Genomic DNA, 17563 nt, shown 5'->3' with positions numbered 1-17563 from the left:
GCGCAGTGGCAGAGTTCTTGCCTGCCATGCCGGAGACCCAGGTTTGATTGCGGGTGCTTGCCCATGCAAAAAACAAAACAAACAAACAAACAAAAACCAGATTAAGCTATAAGGTACTATAAACTACTAGACAACTAAGTAATGTCTATTCATTCCTCTGACCAATATTCACTGTGCTATCAGAACAGTAAAAGTGGGTCAGGTGCTACCTCTTTCTCCTCCGGTGGCAGACGTACTTAATTTCCCTTGTCAAGTCCCCTCATCCCTACTGAACCCAGTAGCACCCCCAGAATCCTTCTCAGTTCAGTGCTGAAGGCATATCCTGGGCTAGGTATTGAAATGCAAGGTACTAGTACATTTGACTAGGTAAATGACATGGTTCTTGCCATTGAGAAGGAGAAAAAAAAATACATATCTATGCAATTAATTAGAATACAATGTAATATGTAATATAATAAAGAAATGCAACATAGTACTCCTGAGGCAGAAACAAAGGACAGACTGGGCCCAATAGTGCAGTCAGGGCTACATCATGGAGAAGGTGACATTTGAGATTTAGTGCAACCAAAACACAACTGGTTCTCATTTATCAACTACCTACTTATGTCAGGTGCTTTACCAACAACATCTCAGATTTTTATAATGACCCAGAAAATATCATTTCCATGGAACAGATGAAGAAACAGAGGCTTAGAAAGTTACCCAAGTCCACACAGCTAGGAAGTGGGGGTGCTGGGACTTACTGGCCATGGATGGAGTCCCTCCTCTTCCCATTCTCTGCTGGAAGAGATGTTGCTGATTCTGGCCCAGCCAATGCTCACCCTGTCTCAGTTTCCCATGAATTAGAAGTTAAAGATGTGGAGAACCAAAACATGTTCTTGTTTAATAGAATCCATGCCATGGAAATGTCATGCAGAGAATACATGAAGTATTGTATTTCTGGAGTATGCTGTAATTAGCAGTAATGCCTTTTCACTGTAGGAAGTTGGAAACTAACACATTTTCATGAAGACTTGATTAAACACTTTTCCCTCTTAGAAGGCCTACATGTGCCCCCTACACCAACTCGGTTTGTTAAAATACATAATACATCTGCCCTAGAGTGGACTCCGCTCAAACAAATCTAGCAGTGAGTGACTTGAGTAAGCATTGAATGTAAATGGCATCATTATAAGGATATTAAGGGGTCAAGTTGTCAAGGCCCCTTGCTAAACTGAAGCTAATTTCAGGAGTCATATTCGCACAGTAATGCCCTTTTATAATAGCAAATAAATCACATTTACAACAATTGTTAAAAACTAACTGCCAAGTGTCTGTTGCAGTAGTAAATATCCTATTTGTCAACTTAAATATTTCCTGCTGTATGGTATAAAATGCAAATCAGATGGGGACAGCTTCTTTTCCTTAAAATGAGAAAGTGAACATGCTGTTTTTTCACGTCAGATTCAAATCCAGGCTTTTTTTTTTTCAGAGCTTCTATTTTGACACTTCGGTGTCCCTGATAAAAGTGAAATATAAGTGACAAATATTTATGTTTATAAATAGTAATGTTTTGGTGATAAGAATTTTAATAGAAAGGCTGCACAGTGAAGGGGAAAGAGTAAGAACCAAGGAGTTAAGAATGCCTAAATCTGGCTCTTACAAGCAGTATAATCTTGAACAATTTATTTAAACTCTTGTCTCAATCTCAGTTTCCTTGCGTGTAAAAGGAACAAATGATAATATCTACTACACACAGGTTTGAAAACAAAATAAGTGCATATAAAAGTGCCTAATAAAGTTCAATAGGAATGTTATTTATGATTACTAACCATTTCATTTTAGAGAAGTAGAATCTTAGGAGGCACATTTTTCAGCTGTCTATGTGGAATATTGGATTGTTCCATTTAATGGCTGTTTTCCCCATACATCATTGTGTTCAGGTTCACAACTCAATGAATGTAAATGGTTAGGTTGGAGTCCTATCCCCATTTTACCCACGAGGATACCGAGGAGCAAAGATAGGCTTCACGGTTTGCCTGAGATCAGAGAGCACATACCAGAATGCTGATCTTTTCTAGAACAGGAATACTTTTGCTTCTCCAGGATGTCCAAACCCCTTGGTTCACAAAGGAAACAGTAGAACAAATTTCCTTAAGCCTTTTTCACAACAGCAGGCTTGTCTGTATTGCTCAGATAATTGTTCTGCTCTCCATCTGGTTTTTCCATTGAAGATGCTGCCTGAGGCACGCTTGTTTTGTGTAAAGGGGCTCCCACCCACCCTCCCCCAAAACTGTCAGCCTTTTAAGGGAAGCTTCTGAGTCTTTGTCTTCCCGCAGCACCTAAAGTCTGGGGCAGGACTTGGCACGCAGCAGGGCACATCGGTGATGCATGTCTCTAATGCTTGACTGTGAATTCCTCTGCAACATTTCAGGAACGGGGTCAGGTGGGGGTCTTAGAGCTGGTCTCAGATTCAAATCTAGCCAATATTCATTAAGCACCTCCTCTGACCAGCCCAATGCTTCTGCATATATTATCTCATTTAATCTTATTCTTGATTTTGGTCTTCTATGTTAATCTCATCTCTCTCTGCACTGCATATTCCCACCGCCATTTAGATAAGCAATGATGGTGGCTGGTACAAAGACAGGACAAATGGGGAAGGAGAAAAGTGGATGGATTTTAAAATCTTTAGGAGATGGCTATAACATGACTTGCAGGACTTGTAATGACTCGCTTGACAGGTTAATTTATTAGATGTGAAAGTGAGGGGAAAACATCACGGAGGGTTAGAGCTGCAAAGACTCTTAAAAATCATCTAGTACAATGCTTAATGTTTGAATGCAGCAAACGCTGGTGTGAGATGAAAAGTGGTTGCCCTAGGTTTCAGAACCACGAATCAGAGGGGCTGGACAAGAACCTAAGATGCCTCAGCTTCTGGTCATAGGTCACTTGTAGATAGTTTGATTAATGGCATTCAAAAATCAATTTGTTAAAAACGGTTAGATTACTAGAGAGATTTAGATCAAGGCCTTAAAAAGTTCAAGAAACACAAAAATATTCATCTGAGCATTATCCTTGATATTGATGAACTGCAGTTGTCCAATATTTGGAGAGTGGGTAAAAAAATCATGATACATCCAAGCGATGAGATGGTCTATGATATTATCATTACAGATGGTTATTGTGAATAACTCTTGATGATGAAGGAAGAAGCATAAAATAGCAAAAGGAGGCTATAAATTTATATAAGCAATGTGACTTCAGCTTTGCAAAAATAATATTGTACATAGAAAAGACCAGATGAGAATATAGCAAAATGCTAAAGTTAACCTTAGCAGAATTATATTAAGTACAATTATACGCAGACGTGCAAATATATTCTAGATCCGCGCTACCTAACATGGTAGCCACTGGCCCCGTGAAGCTGTTGAGCACTTGAAATGCGGCTGGTTCGAATGGAGACAAGATGTAAATGAAGATACACACCAGATTTCAAAGACTGGACATAAAAAGGAACGTAAAATATCGCACTGATAATTTTTATATTGATTACACATTGAAATAACATTATGGTTATGTTGGGCCAAACAAACATCATTAAAATTTCATTCTACCCATTTCTTTTTCCTTTTCAAATAAAGGTTACTTGAAAATTAAAAATTACAAGCCGGCTTGTGTTGGGGGCTTATATTATATTTCTGTTGGATTGGTTACAAAGAAGTTCACTGCAACTTCTGCAAAGGGGTAGGGCTAGTAGGGGTGGGTGGGGGAAGTGTTGCAGGGCACCCAGCTTTCCATGGCCATGACTGGTACTGTGCTTAGAGCAAAGCTCGTGGGGAGACCTGGGGCAGAACACAGGGAAAACGAACACCTCGTCGACATTTAAACAAACGTGTGCGATACAGAAACAGGATCAGGCAGAGGGGAGCTTGCCCAGAATTGCTGTGTTCCCAGGTTCCCAATTCTGTTTTGCCACAAGCTTTGGGATGAAAGACAACTGCATGCTTCTGGGTGGGGAGGGGTGCGATAGAGGCCCAGTACTGAGCCTTTTTGCTCAGGTGGTCCAGGCAGACAGACGGAGGCCACCTGCTCTTCCCTGTACCGTTGGCCTCTGCCCCATGACAGGCATGGCTGGGTGACAGAGCATGCAGATGTGGGCAGATGTGCTCTGGCCCTAGACTCTGAGACCATCTCCAAGGGCAAGTAAACTTCTGGTGCAAAGGGTTTGTTCTTGTCAATCTTCTCTGCTGATCATCAGGTAGATACAGGATGGACAGACTAATTTATAAGATTAAATAATGTTAATTGAAGAATTTTAGAGCTGTAGGAAACCATAGCTGTTTTGCAGATGCATCTCAAGGTTTTTCTTCTTCTAATTTTTTTTTTTTGTAAAGAGAGGTCTACACGGCTCCCGCCAGGGTTAAGTGATTTGCTAAAAGCCCCAGCTCTTGGTACCACGGTCTGAGACACTCTCGATCCCAGGCGGTCACCTCTCTGGGCCACACTTCCCATGACTAATTCTTGGGAATAATAGTTCTGATGGACCCTCCCTCAGCTAGGGTCAGATGTATCTATGAAGCTAACCAAGAACCTGGAAGATTTACCACTTGGTGAATTTTTTTTTAAAAAGATAAATCCTCCAACAAAGCCAACTCTAAGACTTGCAGCTCTGAGAACTAGACCTCAGACACGTTTCTCCTTTCTCGACTGTTCTCATGGAGGATGTGCTTGGCTGGGTCGCAGGAATAAAACAGAATCAGTCTCTCATTGGAGGTATCTTTCCTTCTGTTGCTACTTTTTTTGTGTGTGTGTGAAAAAAATTGTTTTTTATTAATTAACGGAAAAAAAGAAATTAACCCAACATTTAGAAATCATACCATTCTACATATGCAATCAGTAATTCTTAACATCATCACATAGATGCATGATCATCGTTTCTTAGTACCTTTGCATCGGTTTAGAAGAATTAGCAACACAACCGAAAAAGATATAGAATGTTAATATAGAGAAAAAAATAAAAGTAATAATAGTAAAAACAAAACAGAACAAAACAAAACAAAAACCTATAGCTCGGATGCAGCTTCATTCAGTGTTTTAACATGATTACTTTACAATTAGGTATTATTGTGCTGTCCATTTTTGAGTTTTTGTATCTAGTCCTGTTGCACAGTCTGTGTCCCATCAGCTCCAATTACCCATTATCTTACCCTGTTTCTAACTCCTGCTGGACTCTGTTACCAATGACATATTCCAAGTTTATTCTCGAATGTCGGTTCACATCAGTGGGACCATACAGTATTTGTCCTTTAGTTTTTGGCTAGACTCACTCAGCATAATGTTCTCTAGGTCCATCCATGTTATTACATGCTTCATAAGTTTATCCTGTCTTAAAGCTGCATAATATTCCATCGTATGTATATACCACAGTTTGTTTAGCCACTCGTCTGTTGATGGACATTTTGCCTGTTTCCATCTCTTTGCAATTGTAAATAACGCTGCTATAAACATTGGTGTGCAAATGTCCGTTTGAGTTTTTGCCCTTAATTCCTTTGAGTAGATTCCCAGCAATGGTATTGCTGGGTCGTATGGCAATTCTATATTCAGCTTTTTGAGGAACCGCCAAACTGCCTTCCACAGTGGTTGCACCATTTGACATTCCCACCAACAGTGGATAAGTGTGCCTCTTTCACCGCATCCTCTCCAGCACTTATCATTTTTTGTTTTGTTGATAATGGCCATTCTGGTGGGTGTGAGATGATATCTCATTGTGGTTTTGATTTGCATTTCTCTAATGGCCAGGGACATTGAGCATCTCTTCGTGTGCCTTTTGGCCATTTGTATTTCCTCTTCTGATAGGTGTCTGTTCAAGTCTTTTTCCCATATTGTAATTGGGTTGGCTGTCTTTTTGTTGTTGAGTTGAACAATCTCTTTATAAATTCTGGATACTAGACCTTTATCTGATATGTCATTTCCAAATATTGTCTCCCATTGTGTAGGCTGTCTTTCTACTTTCTTGATGAAGTTCTTTGATGCACAAAAGTGTTTAATTTTGAGGAGCTCCCATTTATTTATTTCCTTCTTCAGTGCTCTTGCTTTAGGTTTAAGGTCCATAAAACCGCCTCCAATTGTAAGATTCATAAGCTATCTCCCTACATTTTCCTCTGTTTTATGGTTTTAGACCTAATGTTTAGATCTTTGATCCATTTTGAGTTAACTTTTGTGTAGGGTGTGAGATATGGGTCTTCTTTCATTCTTTTGCATATGGATATCCAGTTTTCTAGGCACCATTTATTGAAGAGACTGTTCTGTCCCAGGTGAGTTGGCTTGACTGCCTTATCAAAGATCAAATGTCCATAGATGAGAGGGTCTATATCTGAGCACTCTATTCGATTCCATTGGTCGATATATTTATCTTTATGCCAATACCATGCTGTTTTGACCACTGTGGCTTCATAATATGCCTTAAAGTCAGGCAGTGCAAGACCTCCAGCTTCGTTTTTTTTCCCTGTTGCTACTTTTGGGCTTCAGATTCAAGACTGTCTTTGGGTGGGGAGAGAGGATGTCTGTAGGACCTGAGAACTTCCCTAGAAGGCACAGGAAGGGGCAGCTGTTTCTGCTTTCCATCATTTTTTTTTTTTTTTTTAAAGGAAAGACAGAGAGAAGGAAGGAAGGATAGAAGGAAGGAAGGAAGGAAGAAAGGGAAACATTTTTAAACATTTTCTTGTTTTTATTGTATTCTGTTTCTCCGTTTTTGTTACATGGGCTGGGGCCGGGAATCGAACCGAGGTCCTCCGGCATAGCAGGCAAGCACTTTGCCCGCTGAGCCACCGCGGCCCGCCCTCCATCATTTTTAAGGCAAGATGAAACAAGGTTGAGAAGGACAGGAGCAGCTTGGCAAAGGAAAAGGTTGGGGTTTGTGATGGTTAATTTCATGAGTCCACTGAGGTGGTCGTGGTATCCAGTTGTTTAGCCTGGCCCAAATGTTGTTGGGCAGGTATTTCAAGGAAGTAATTAGCATCTACAATCAGTTGCTTTAAGTAAAGGAGATTACCCTTGATAAGGTGGGTGGGTCTCCTCCAATCAGTTGGAATCATCTAAGGACAAAGAACTGAAGGTTCTAAGAAGGGAAGGGAATTCAGCTTCAAGACTGCAACATCAAATTCCCCTGGAATTTCCAATCTGCCGGCTTTGCCTTATGGATTTCGATTTCAAAAGTGCAAAATCACTCTTACTGGAATTTATTTACAGCCTGCCAGCCCCACAATTGTGTCAGCCAATTCCTTAAAATCTCTCTCCCCCCCACCCCCACACACAAACACACCTGTTCATTTTGTTTCTCTGAAGAACCCAAAGGTAATGGGGAATAGAGAGGGCTGTGCCTTGAGGGAGGCAAGTGGCTTCCCTGGAATGGAAAAAGCACTGGACCAGAGTTATAGGACTTAGCTGCCCTTGTAATTTGCTGTCTCTGTGTGATCTTAAGCAATTTCCTTTCCTTCTCTGAGCCTTGTTTCCTTGTCTATTATAACACAGACCTGGTGGTAGCTGTCTTTGAGGGCTGTTGTAAGAATTCAGTAACTATACGAAATGGTGTGTAAGACAGTTAGTGCTGGGGACTGACAGAAACAAATCTCTGACTTTTTCTTCCCTCTTTGCCAGGAGCAGAGTCAGGAGCAGGTGTAGGAACTCTCTTGCTTAGCTCTTGTCTTCAGTAGTCTTGCCTGCTTCTCAGACACTGGGAGCACATTTACATCTGCTCAGGTGCTGTTTACAAACAGGCTCCAGAATCTCAGCTTCTTATAAAGAACATACTTTGATAGGCAGTTAGTAAATGACATCTTTTTCCCTCTTTTGATCACTGACTAGCCAGGCAGCATTGAGCTCTCCCTCTGTGGCAAACAATATACCTGATACTTGGTTTTAAAGAAGTTGGTGCACTGCACTATAAAAGGCTTCAATTAGTAACATATTTATTTGACTATGTTATTTGGTGAAAGTTGTTTGCATTACGTAAAAAATCAATAGAGGAGGCTGCAGCCTCTGGTGTGGTGCCACCTAGTGGGGACTGCTGGGATGGCCCAGACTCCTAGAGAGGTGAAGTAGGGCTGTCTGGGCACTCACCCTGGGCCCTGATCCACAACAGTCGGAGGCCTTCCCCTGTGTTTCTACTGATCCTGTTTAACCTTCTGGGCATGGCTTAACTTGCAGCTCCGCGCTCTGCACCACCCACCTTAGACGGCCTCTGGAGGGGCCAGGAGCACGCAGCGCCAGGAAGGCGACCATGTCTGGGGCCACCATGATTTTCAACGGCCTCCAAAATATTTGGATTCTGAAAAAAGTATTACAGGCTCCCAAATATGAAAAGAAAACCACAAAATTATAATTACCACATGTTGAGAAACTGTCCACAAAATGGAACAAGTCAGTCAAGTGCAACCCAACTCATACATTTATGTCTAACTCGCATCCTATGCGGGATGGGGGTGCATCTCGGTAGGTTTGACACGTCACAGGGTGGGAAGACTTTCTAAACTAAAAATACCCAGGGTCCAGAGAGGTCTTAGCCTGTCCTTGTCGACGTAGAACAACTTCCATCATTCCCACCTCCTCATTTTATGCACGAGGATCTGAGAGGTGAAATGACTTGTTCAGGTCACACAATTAAGGGAATAGCTGAGACCAAAAACCAAGTTTCCTGTCTCCCAGTTCAGCTGTTTCCACGGCTCCTATCTCATTACTGGCATTAAGAGCCTAATTTCTTCATAGCGCCAAAAGCTACTCTGTAACTTTGGACATTCTTTCAGGATGCGCAGAAACAATATTAAAAATTAATTTGGGGATCCAAAATGGAAAATCTTGAAAGTTAAACCAAAATCAGCAGCTGTATTTATATGTTTTCATTTAAGTTTAAAAAAAATCACAAATCTTTTAATTTACTATGGCTTTCCTTTTCCAAGTTGTTTCCATTACCTTTATACATTTCTGATCCTCCCTCCACTACTCTTGAAGATTGATGGCCTAAATAATATTGTTTATGTTCTTAAAGTTACAGAATTTCATACTTATTTCTTTTTAGTTCAGAAAAGTACTTCCTTACTTTTTTTTTTTTAACATGGGCAGGCACCTGGAAACGAACCCGGGTCCTCTGGCATGGCAGGCAAGCATTCTTGCCTGCCGAGCCACCGTGGCCCGCTCCTTCCTTACTTTTTTATTATGAAATTTTAGAAGGCCAATTTCTTATTTTGGTATTAAGCACCAAACTACAGTAAACATGAAAACCCAATTTTTATAACCTATTATAGGTTTCCAGGACTAAAGTAATTATATATGCTTTTTCCCAGGCAATTCAATATAGTAATCTGATACTGTATATAGTCATTCTTCTTTAATTTCCATGCTGTAAATGTCAGGACTGGTGAATGATTTGTTTAGTTCAGAAGCACTCTTTTTTTCGTACTATAAATGATATCTAAAAGGCTTTTGTGTGGGTTTTCAAAGCAGAAGAGTCTTGTTCTGTAATCTCTTTCTTAGTTTCCTGGCTGCTGAAACAATTATCACACAATGGGTTGTCTTAGACATCAGGCATTTACTGGCTCCTGGTTTTGAGGCTAGGAGAAAACAAGGCTATGCTTTCTCCCAGAAGACTGTGGCTTTCTGGAACTGGCTGCTGGTGGTCCTTGGTCCTTGGCTTCTTTATCACAGGGTGACGTCTTTGCCTTTCTCTTCTGGGTTCTCTTAGCTGCTCCCTGTGGTTTCTCTCTCCACCTGACTTTTACTCTGCTTAGGAAGGTAACCAGCAAGCTGGATGAAAGCCCAGCCTGATCTAGGTGAGCTTCGCCGTGACTGAAGTCACATCTTGAAGAGAGCTTCTTTATAATGAGTCCACACCTGCCAGGATGCAGACCAAGACCAAGAGCTTGTCCAAACTGGGACCCATTCAGCTCACAGCCTCCTTACTGGGGAAAATTCCTGTGTGTCATCCTTGTGGACAGGGAACACTGTCATAAAAAAGCAATGCATTCCCTCAGTGAGGATGAGCACACAGCCTCGGCTCCATCACTGCAATGTGTGACAGCAGAGTTTGCCTCCCCTTCCTGTTTCCTTGACAACTCTGGTAATCCAGAATGTTCTGTAAAGAACAATCTTTGTTACAAAATGTGTAATCAAAAAATTGGGCTTTTGGAACTATGGCCATGAAGTTGGTCTAGTCCAGTCCCCTCAATCCCTAAAAGAGGCACAAAGCTTCAAGATGGGAAGAGACACGATTGGTAGCAGAGTTTAGACCCAAGTTCAGATCTCTTATTTCAATTCCAAGGCAAGTTTTTGTTTTTTTTTTTCACACTTGGCAAAGTCTTAGAGAGAGTTAGGTTAAGAACAGGGACTTCTCTTTTTCATATCATCATCCTATGCAGCACTCCTGAGATAAGCAGAGATCAATAAGTATTTGTTTAGTATTTCAATTAAACAATACAAAGGAAAAAACCTTCCTTTAAAACATGCACAACCAGATACCACTTCACACCCACTAGGGTGGCTATAATATAAAAGAGAGACAGTAACAAGTGTTAGTGAAAATGTGGAGAAACTGGAACCCTCATACATTGTTGGTGGGACTGTAACATGGTGTAGCCACTTTGGAAAATAGGTTGGCATTTTCTCTAAAAGTTAAACATAGAGTTACCATATGAACCAGCAATTCCACTCCCAGATATATAACCAAGAGAATTTAAAACACAAGTCCACATAAAAACTTGTACACTAATGTTCATAACAGCTTAAAAGCGGAAGCAATTCAAATGTCCATCAACTGCTGAATGTATAAACAAAATGCGGCATATCCATCCAGTGGAACAACATGCAGCCATAAAAGGGAATGAAGCACTGACACATGCTACAGTATGGATGAACCTTAAAAACACTGTGCCAAGTGAAATAAGGCAGACACCGAAGGTCACATATTGTATGAATCCATTCATATAAAATGTCCAGAACAGATACATCCATAGTGACAGAAAATGGTTTCTAGGGCCTTGGAGGAAGGGATATTGGGAAGAGACTGATAACCATTAGAGGCTTTCTTTTTGGGGTGAGGAAAATATTTTAAAATTAGATAATGGTGATGCTTCCACAACTCTGTGAATATACTAAAAGCTACTATAGTGTACCATTTAAAAGGGTACACTTCATGCTATGCGAATTATATCTCCACAAAGCTATTAAACACACACACACATTCACATACAACCCAGTCTCTAGGAATTCCACTCTAGGACAGAGGCCTACACAACTTGTATGGCTACTTGTCTGCATCTAGTTGACTGTGTAAATATTGACTGAATCAGAAAACATGTGGTCAATCACCTCACAAACTGCCCTCTGAATTTATTCTTCAAGTCTAGACCTTAAAAAGATTTACCATGTGTGGGTAAAAAAGACCTGCTACATACACTAAAGCAAACTAGTGTCCAGCAAGGGGGAATACTTGGGGCTCAGTAGACAGTCATAGGCTGGAAGCATTTGCCACAAAAAACTGCCCTCTGAGGTTGCAGTGTCACTTTCCTAAAAGTCAGTGCACTTCCTCCTGTTCCCCATCGCAGGCTTTTATTTTGTTATCAGCCCCTGGACTGCGTGGGGTTAGGTATGGTCAAGTTCAGAAGAGAGGCAAGGCTGGTCCCAGGCAAGCGGGCATGGGACACAGGAAAGGCTGGCCCTAGACACCCCATCTGCTTTCTCCCCTCTCGCAGCTCACCCTGGGGGCCCCAGTGCCTCAGCCTACCTTCTGTGGCCCGGGGCTCACCACAAGCCCTGTGCCTCCCACAGGGACACTTCCTCAGCCCCATTCTGCTAATCCAATAAGCCAGTCCTGACTAATATGGTGATTGTAAGGCTGAGTCCCAGATAGTACACGTTCATCATAATGGAACCTTTTGGATTCAGGTATCTGAGAGATGAATCTGGATTCTATGACTTTGCCTTTGTAAACACTATTGTTTGAAATATTTGGGGCCTTAGCTAGCCGATGTGCCAACTCTGATGGTAGTGCAATATTTAGAAAGATCCCTATTTAACTGCATGCAGGACATAATCTAGGAGGGAGACTTGGGGAAGGAAAAAGGAAGAGGAACTACACTGTGCTAAAGTATTTTCCTATCTGTTTTTTCATGTCATTCTCCCAACAACCTTGTGAGGTCGGTATTAATATTAACATTTTATACGAGTGGAAATGGAAACTCAAAGAACTGAAGAAACATGCCTGAATTCCACAGCTAAGGGCAGGGCTAGGATTAATATCCAGGTTTGCTTAATTCTGAAACCCAGGTATCTTCTACCGTGCTATATTGTGGAGAATATTTTCAATCCGGCAAGGGAAACAGATGCTTGGTGGAATGTGAGTGCGTCACCATGAGGCTGGTAGTCACACCAAGAAGCTCTAAGTATCGCTAGATGATTCCGAAGCCAGGGGGAAGCCTGTGAATTACCTTGGGACCTTGGGCAAGTCACATCATCTTTCTGCCTCACTTTTCCCATTATTTGTCCGTAAAGCACTTTGAGAGCCTTTAACAAAAGAGCTGCGTAAGAACAAAGAAATAGTGTCCTTTAGCATAGGCAAAAAGCCAAGGTTCCTACCTGCGATGACACTTTCCAGAAATACATGGGTGAAACTTTAGGGTGCTGTGGACAATTTCAACTGAGTAACTGCGGACTGAAAATCCCCTTGTAGTTTCCCCTGTGTAAGTTTCCTTCTCTCCTGACTGACCTGCTGGGCTCTGCTGTTGGCTTCAGCCTCTGTCCTGCTGAGCTCCATCCTAGAGATTGCTTTGAACTGACCTACCGTCTCTGATACCAGTTTTCCCTACGTTCAACTGCTGGCAAAGGAAATAAACAACATTAAGAGAGAAGGCAACATTTTTGCCCTTTCTTTCACCTTTCCCTCCGCCTTCTCCTCCTTTTCATCTAAATTTCAATTCAGTGTTTAACATCAGCTTCCTCTCAAGAGTATGTACTAGAAGACTCCAAAGCCACAGCAGATAAGTACAAATTCTTCATTCTACCCCTTTTATTTGAATCTGCTAAGCATTTTACACAGAGTCGTAAAGGCAATTTGTAGAACATAATAATTACTTTCTTCATATTCCCTGCATCGACAAGTGAAGTTAAAAGGAGAAAAATGTGAAATTCAAAGTAAGTATATTGATGTTTCCTCAAAAAACACTTGGAGTAGCAAATTCTTTGGGATACCATAGAGTCTTTAATATGAATGGACATTTTATCACACTATTCCTTTGAAAAGTGTCTTTATTTTAAATTTAGTTTGAAATGCTAGTGATCAATGAAAGCGAGGGGTAAGGGGTATGGTAGGTATAAACTTTTTTTTTCTTTTCTGTTTCGTTTTATTTCTTTTTCTCTTTTCTTATTTCTTTTTCTGAATTAATGCAAATGTTCTAAGAAATGATGAATATGCAACTAAGTGATGATATTGTGAATTACTGATTATATATGTTGGTGTTTTATTTGGTTTGTTAAATTTTTTTAAATTAATAAATAAATTTTTTTAAAAAGTGTCTTTATTTTGAGCCTCCTTAGAGATGCTTCTGGTCCTATAGACCTCTCCTGCTCACAGGGTAGCACAGTCAGTTGCTGCCACGTGGGGTTCAACTTGTGCTCCTTCTAGTCCAGGGGAGAGTTGCAGGGGAAGGCAGTGTCCTCCTCTGTGGTGGCAGCTGCCAATGTGAGGGGGATCCCATGCTCTTCTTGTAGCCGTGTGTGACTTTTGTCTAATTCCTTTGTATTTCCTGCCTACATTCCCCCATACAGGGTAAATTTCATTAGTTTATTTGGACTTGCACTTTATACTGGTCCCTATTTACCCTGATCAAGTTTCAGCGGATTCAAGTTTAATATCATTCTGATATTAAGACATTTGTGAAAAAATCTAAAGAGGCTAAAAACATAGACATAGCAAAACAGACATAGCTAAGATGGGTTAGGAACGTGGCATGATAGGGGAGGAGCTTTCAGAGGGGAGAGCCATTCCATTTGTTTCATTAGGGTTAGGAACCACAAGGAACACAAAGAGTATTATGTTTAAGAAAGCAAAATAAATGTTTAAAGGAATATATGTATTGTTGAAACCATTCTATTTATGCAAAAGATTCATGTAACTTTATAAAGGTTTTCAGGGTTTTAAAGGATTTTAAGTGCTGTGTTAGACTGTACTAGTAACAGATGTTCAATGACATGTTTAAGTTTTTGCTTCACTGAAAAAGCAATGGATTGCTTCATATTTTCTTTTTAAAAAATCATACCAAAAACTACCACACTTTAAGTATAGCTCAAATTCATTATTAAAAAAAAAAACTTATGATTTAAGATAACGGAAGGGCTCCTATAAAATCATCACTACTGTACTAGAGCTAGAAGATTTTGTTTGCTAACTATCTCCCTTCAGAATTCCAGTCTTTTGTGTCACTTCTTGTTCTTTTCCTATGAAGACAGATGGTGTCAGTAATTGCCTATATATTTAATTAAGTTAAAAAGTGACATAGTGTGATTTTGGCAAAAAGTAGGAAATGTGCTATGAGAAAAGAAAGCAAAAGGAAGTAGAATTTGGTAATAAGACACTATTCCTCACCAAATACACATTTTGATATCCATAGTGTTGGAATATGAGACTGCCTTTCATCAATCTAATTATAAGCACAAGGGCATTTATCCTAAAAGATAACGCCGTAATAGAAATCTAGACGGTAGTTCTCCTACATTTCTGACCAGCTCTATAGAAATGACCCTACCTGTTGTCCACATCGCCTCAAATACTGACCCAATTCTTTAGGAGTTGTTTTAAACTCCTCTGACATTCAGATTTCTGCCTGGGATTTCTCACCTAGCAGGCTAATCATTGTGAAATTATTATGAGGAGAAAGCAGTACCTACTTGTAGAAAGTGGTTTGGAAAACTGACTTAACCATCCCTGTGATGTCTGTTTTCAATGTTCCCGTCCCGTGAATCCACCTTCTGGCTTAATGGCAATATGGCACTCCCAGCTGTGGTGCTGTGTATGGGCTGCACATTTCAACTCTTAAAGCTTACAAATGGCTACCACAACAACGATGTTATTCCATTTCGCTTAGTCATTAACATTTAACGATTACCGTATGTGCCGAGCACAAGGACGGAATATATTAAGAAAAAACAGGAGATGTGTTTTCTGGCTCTAAGATGTTCAATTCAACAAGCATATTGAGGCTATACAAGAGAAGCAGGCATTTTCCTGTGTAGGAGGAGGGGGATACTGACAAAGGAAGTCCCTGTACCCAGTGCAGCCCGGCAGTCAGCACTTGCTGTGAGAGAAGGAGGCGGGCCTCGTGGTCAGGTGAGTCACGGTCTGGGCCCTGGGTTTGCCACTTTGTAGCTGTGTAACCTTGAACAAGTCGCTCCAGGTTCAGGGTCCTCATCTGTAAATTAGGGATAGTTCCCACCTCTCAGGATGGGAGGATTACGGAGACTTCATATAAAAAACAAAGTGACGGATACACGGCAAAAACTCAATAAATAGTTAATATCAACATTAATAATCCCTCTGACCCTCAAAATCATACCTCAGCTCTTACAGGCTAGTGGATGACGAGGCGGTTGAAAATGGATTAAAGTGGGTTTGCTTGAGGAGTTGGATTTTGAAATTTTTTTTTGTATGCTGTACTGTGGGGTCACATTTCATTTTTTTTTTTTTTCATGTGAGTATCCATTACTGCAGCACCATTTGTTGAATTTTTGTTTGTTTGTTTGTTTGGGGGAAGTGCATGGGCCTGGAATCGAGCCCAGGTCTCTCCCATGGCAGGTGAGAATCCTACCACTGAGCTACCCTGGCACCTCCCCCGATTTTGATGTATGTTTCGAAGGAGGGGAAATTGGATTTAAAAAATATGTGTTTTTATTGAGATATCTTCACACACATACAGTCCATCCAAAGTATATAATCAGTGGCTCACCATATCATCACATAAATGTGTATTCATCACCATGATCATATTTAGAATATTTGCATCACTCCAGAAAATAAATAAAAAGAAAAAAGAAAAAACTCATACATCCCATACCCCTTACTCCTCCTTCCCATTGACCACTAGTGTTTCCATCTACCCATTTTCTTTTGCCCCTTATCACCCCCTATTATTTATCCTTATGTTTTTTTTTACTCATCTGTCTATATTCTGGATAAAAGGGGCATCAGGCACAGTGTTTTCACAATCACATGGTCACACTGTAAAAGCTATATAGTTATACAGCCTTTCTATTTTTTTTGGAAGTTGGATATTGACAGAAAAGGAAGGAAAGGTGAGTTGTGAGGAGGAAGGTGATATATTTTAAAGCCTGGAGATGAGAATGCACTTATTGAATGTGGAAGCCACAAAATAGGTCTGCTTGCTTGTCCTGGAGAATCCTGTGGGTGAGACACATGAGAAAAGAAACGAGGGCCATTTGGTGGGAGGTGGTGGCGGTGGTTCAGGGCTGTTCTAAGAGATAGGTAATGCCTAGAGCAACTTGCTTTGCACTTTGTCACCCCAACATTATGATACAGGTAAAATTAAGTTAAAAAGAATGTTAAGGGCAACTTTGCATGGGAAAATTTATCACACAAAAAGTCCTGGCCGCGGGTGACAGCTGGAAGTAGGAAAAGACTTCTTAGCTTTGTTTTTGTGATGCTGGGACCAACCTGAACCTGGCTCTCGCACGGCAGGCGAGAGGACTGGAAGGACTGTAACCCCAGTCCTTCTAGCATTAGCAGGGAGCCGTTTCCTTCGCCCCTGCCTGCGGCCCTCCTGAGTCCTGCAGAACCACGGTGCACCTGACACACACGGGATGCAGTGTGAGTGCCCAGATTTTCCCTACCTTCGCAATGGTTCTGGTGATTAAAGTTGGTTAAAGGCCTCAAAGTCCAGAGAAAGGTGTCTGGATTTCATTTGTAAGGAAACAGAGATCTCCACGACAAGAATTGGTATCTGAAGAATCATGAGTGGGGTAACTGGAGAGAAATCATGTGGACCAACCAAAGTCCTACCCAGGAGTTGATATCAGGCTTAGGTTCAATCTCCCTGAATACAGAGGTGTACAATGTAAGGGGGTTAACCAAACATTTAAGAAAAGTCACATATGGTAATATTATGTATGGCAAAGTTGGCCACTAGTTTATCTGCTCTATCAGTGATAAGAAACAGAATCGCAATTTTCACTGTAAAGTTTATTGGCATCGTTGCGCTTATTAAAGAGTCATCACAATCATCATCATCATAGCTATTACTTGTATGTTACGGGTCTCTCACTGACTCAAAGATCCAGACCTCTTAAAGGGACAGGTCTTTTACTTAAATGCTTCAAAACCCTTTGGGATCTATTTTCCCTTCGCTAGGTATTAACTCATGATTAACAATGTGCCTATTATAGCATTTTAAAATACTGAATTATAATAGACACTTCTGTTTATACCAAAGGTCTATTAAATTTTAATTTAGATATACACTGCTAACCTTTTTATATATAAATAAAATAACTTCCCTAAGAAAAAGTAAATCTCATTGAGCTCCCT

At 40.7% G+C, this 17563-nt stretch overlaps 1 protein-coding gene across 14 annotated transcripts in view; it reads right to left on the bottom strand.

The window, feature by feature from the left end:
• IQCH (IQ motif containing H) overlaps nucleotides 1–17563 on the bottom strand; it is a 242045-nt gene that overhangs the window by 42743 nt on the left and 181739 nt on the right. The gene's annotated exons all lie outside the window — the stretch shown is intronic.

The sequence above is a fragment of the Tamandua tetradactyla genome, chromosome 14 (assembly GCF_023851605.1).
Source record: "Tamandua tetradactyla isolate mTamTet1 chromosome 14, mTamTet1.pri, whole genome shotgun sequence".
Taxonomy (NCBI): domain Eukaryota; kingdom Metazoa; phylum Chordata; class Mammalia; order Pilosa; family Myrmecophagidae; genus Tamandua; species Tamandua tetradactyla.
Note: the sequence above shows the minus strand (reverse complement) of the source record. Positions and strands in the feature narration are given on the sequence as shown.